We start from the raw sequence: 4,887 nt of genomic DNA, 5'->3' as shown, positions 1-4,887 counted from the left end.
CCCCACTTCTTCTAACTAAGTGCACCACACACACACACACACACACACACACACAACACACACCCACACACACAACCACACCACCACAACACAACACACACACACAACAACACACACACACACACACACACACACCACACACAACACACACAGTTGATTGTTAGCTTGACCAGTGTACCGGAGAGCGGCGTTTGTATTAGATTATTTTGGATTCTATTCATGCATATCAAATAACTCAAAAACTATTTTTTGACCATGTTGATCTGATGGTACCCCAAATAATGAAATGTGTTTAACTGAGCAATCAACTGAAATGTGTCTTCACATTTAACCAATTGTATCAGTTCACGGGTATACCATACCTAATAATACTTGACGTAGCGAGTATCATGTTGTGTACCTTGTGTACTCAGTAGTATCAGGAAGGCGCTAGCAGCCCTTGTATCGTTGTTGGTTCCTCAGAGAAATAAAGGTCTTTTCTCGGCTGGAAGAAATATACATTAATCATACAACGTCTATCACAACGTTTTATTATCGATCAGGTCTGTAGTTGAACTTCAGAAGAGATGAGAGAGTGGGAGAGAAAGTCTGTGTGTGTATGCCTGTGTGTGTGTGTGTGTGTGTGTGTGTGTGTGTGTGTGTGTGGTGTGTGGGTTGGTGTGGTGTGTGTGTGTGTGTGTTGGTGTTTGTGTTGTGTGTGTGTGTTGTGTGTGTGTGTGTGTGTGGTGGTGTGTTGTGTGTTATGGTGGTGGTGTGGTCGTGGTGTGGTGTGTGTTGTGTGCCTGTGTTTATGTGTGTGTGTGTTACTGCATTATGGCCTAGGTCCGTGTGTATGCCTGGTGTCGTTGGTGTTAAGCTCCTCCCCCGGACGACAAGGTCGCAAACCGAGTTAGCAACTGTAACAACAGAGCGCGCACTGCATCCTACACTACACTGCACCATGGTGTTTCGGCCTGTCTCTGTGTATTATTCAGCCTGTCTCTGGTATTCAACTGTGCTGTTGTTTAGGCCCTTGATTTCGCTCTGGTTCTGTTGTTTACGCTCTGCGGTTTAGCCGGTGTGTGTTTCAAACGGCTGCTGTTGTTTAACTTGCTGGGTTCAGCTGCTTCTGTTTCAAGCCTGTCTCTGTGTGTTTTCAACCGTGTCTGTGTGTTTGTCAGCTTGTCTATGCTAGTTTACAGCCAAAGAACTGGATAATAGCTTAAGAAATTGCTGTAGATGGAAGGAATGTGTTGAAACCAAAAACATTAATAATTGCAACACAATTCAATCCTTTAGCATCTGAGAAAACGTTCCACTGTATAGTGAAGGTGTAAACTTGGACAGTAGAAAACCTAAAACGTTATTTTTCCTCAGGCTCCCATCAAATCCCCCAAAATTTACGACCGAAGAAAATAAACAACAATGACAAATGTTTGATGAAGATAAACCCTATGAAAGAAATAGAAAACCTGTCCAACCAAAAACATAAGGACCCAGAAAACCTGAGGTCTACGCCTTCACTATAGGTGAATCACTACAACAATACAGAATATACACTTCAGGTGACGATATGGCCAGACAGTCAAGTCCTGTGTTTTAACCTGGTTGAGGGGTGACGCTCTCCCCTTCTCTGACTGTCAACTCGTTGTTTCCTGGTTCAGCACTGAAGTCATATATCACCTGGTCTGAAACAGAACGACACAGGAGGGATGGACCACACATGACCCCCCCCCCCCCCCCACACACACACATGTACATCCTGTCTGAGTGTGGTTAGCCCTGAGGCTTGACTCTCACAGTAGAGAATAAACAGTCAAGCAACATTGGGAGACAACACACGTATCTTTCTCTCTTGTACCCTTCTCTCTAAAACAGTTTTCCACCAGCAGCAGTTCACCTGACACATGCAGACGGACTCGCATGTAAATACTTCTAAGTGTTGTTTATTAATCTGTCCATCCACATGGCATTCAATCCATATCTTGTGTGACATTGGTTCATTCATAACTTGTTATGTTTTTACAGTTTCTAAAAGTTATTACTGCAATCTACACTACATGGGCCGACAGACGTGGCAAATTGTTTCCCCTTAAATAACTAATAATAATAATAATATTCTATTCATCATGACAATAAAGTTAAATGATTTTCTATCATTCGAAAAAAAGCGCATCATGACACGCTGAAGAAACTGTCCTACCTGCATTGCCGTCGTTGCAGCGTTGATAATAGTTATCAGCGCAAAGACGTCTGGGTGAAAACAGCCCTCAACCGAATACGTAGCAAAGCAGGCTAGAGGAGGCTTCCAAACGCGCCACTCCGTCTCTTCTCTTACACATATGTTACAACGTGATATTAAGCAGCAATAWTCTGAGACGACAGACGCGTAGTTTTTCCATAACCGAATTGTTTGTTAGTTACTTTGTATCCYCGAACGTAAAGAGAGACAGAAAGAGAGCAAAGGTGGGAAAGGGGAGAGGAGGGTACCCGGAAAGAGCCGCTCTTCCTCCAGGCAGGATATTAGAACAAGTTTCTCGGAATGTGGATACAGTCGGGACAGTTCAGTTCCTTTTCCGATAGCTACTGCTCTGTCACGGGTTTTACTGCGTTAATACACTGAGTGTTCAAAGATCAGGAACTCTCAACTTCTAGGCTAAGTAAGAAATATGGAAACAACTTGGTACAAGCTACAGAGGAAATGTTAGCCTAAATTAATTGATGCAACTGTAAACTCTCTGCAAATGGTGTATAACACTGTTTAGAGTTATATGCGATATTAGGCCAAAATAGGCAATCATGGGTTCTGATGCTATAAAATAATACTATAAACTAACGACCATGCATATGTGGATATTCTCCATCATCCCAGTGCCTGTGGCAGTAACACAACCACCTTTAGCCAACAGTAAAAAGTAAAAATACATAATATTAAAAGTAATAATAAATACACAATGAGTAATGCTAACTTGGCTATAATGACACGGGGTACCAGAACCGAGTCAATGTGCAGGGAGGGGTACGAGGTAATTGCGGTAGATATGTACATGTACAGAGCCTTCAGAAGGTATTCACACCCCTTGACTTATTCCACATTTCTTTGTGTTACAGCCTGAATTTAAATGTATTAAATTGTAAATTGAGATGTTGTGTCACTGGCCTTCACACGATACTCCATTATGTCAAAGTGGAATTATATTGTTAGACATATTAAAACAGTTATAAAATATTTAACGCTGAAATGTCTTGAGTCAATCAGTATTCAACCTATTTGTTGTGGCACGCCTGAATAAGTTCAGGAGTAAAGATGTGCTTAACACAAGTCACAAAATAAGTTACATGGACTCACTCTGTGTTCAATAATAGTGTTAAAACATGATTTTTGAATGACTACCTCATCTCTGTACCCCACACACACATCTGTAAGGTCCCTCAGTCGAGCAGTGAATTTCGAACACAGATTCAACCACAAAKACCATGGATGTTTTCCAATGCCTTGGAAAAATGGGCACCTATTGTTAGATGCGTAAAAAAAGAAAATGACATTGAATATCCCTTTGAGACATTGTATCAATACACCCAGTACACTACAAAGATACAGGGGTCCYTCCTAACTCAGTTGCCGGAGAGGAAGGAAACCGCTCAGGATTTCACCATCAATCAATCAAATTTATTTATAAAGCCCTTTTTACATCAGCAAATGTCACAAAGTGCTATMCAGAAACCGAGCCTAAAACCACACTGTGGCCCTGTCAGACGATACCCCCGGACAGGACCAACCAGGCAGGCTGAGAATAGCCCACAAAGATCTCCTCCACCACACAAGCTCAAGGGGGTGCAAAACCAGGACAGGAAGATCACGTCACCGACCCAACCCACTCAAGTGACGCACCCCTTCTAGGGACGGCATGGAAGAGCACTAGTAAGCCAGGCCAATGGAAGTCTGGATGCAGTGTTTGTGCAAACCAATATAAGTTTGGGTAAAATATATTTTTTTAATCAAATACTTTTATATAATGTTAATGATGTTACGGTATGACCTTATGGTATGGTAGGGTAACGAACAATTTCATATCTCAGCTAAGAACCTTGCCCCACCCAAACTACACCATTAGAAAAAACAAAAAAAAAAAAAAAAAAAAAAAAGAAAAAAAAAACGAACTACTGATCTACACCATTACAGACTAGCTGATACTAACACAATTACAGAACTACTGATACTACACCATTACAATATTAGAACTACTGACAGCTACCCATTAACAAGAGAACTCTGTACTACACCCATTACAGAACTTACTGATACTACACCATGTACAGGACTACTGATACTACATCCATTACAGAACTTCTGATACTCACATTACAGTACTACTGATAACTACAACCATTAAGAACTATGATACTACACATTCAATATTAGAAGCTACTGATACTACACCAATACGTACTCGATACTACCACCATTACAGAAACTACTAGAATACACCATAAAGTGAACTCTGATCTACGCCATTACAGAACTACTGATATACACCATTACAGAACTACTGACATACTACACCATTACAGAAATACTGATACTACACATTACATATTAGACTACTGAGTACTAACCCATTACACGAACTACTGATCACCTACACCATTACAATATTAGAAACTACTGTATATAACACCATTACAGAACTGGAACTGGAATAACTACACCATTACAGAACTACTGATAACTACAAGTCCATCTACAATATTTAGAACTACTCGATATACATCCTTACATATATTACTGAATACTACACCATTACATGTACTCTGATAACTACACCATTACAATATTAGAACTACTGATACTGACACCGCATACAAGGTAGCTTACTATCCTGATACTGCACATTCAGAAACTATATA

The sequence above is a fragment of the Salvelinus sp. IW2-2015 genome, unplaced genomic scaffold (genome assembly GCF_002910315.2).
Source record: "Salvelinus sp. IW2-2015 unplaced genomic scaffold, ASM291031v2 Un_scaffold4322, whole genome shotgun sequence".
Taxonomy (NCBI): domain Eukaryota; kingdom Metazoa; phylum Chordata; class Actinopteri; order Salmoniformes; family Salmonidae; genus Salvelinus; species Salvelinus sp. IW2-2015.
The sequence above is the reverse complement of the archived record's forward strand: the minus strand, read 5'-3'. Positions refer to the sequence as shown.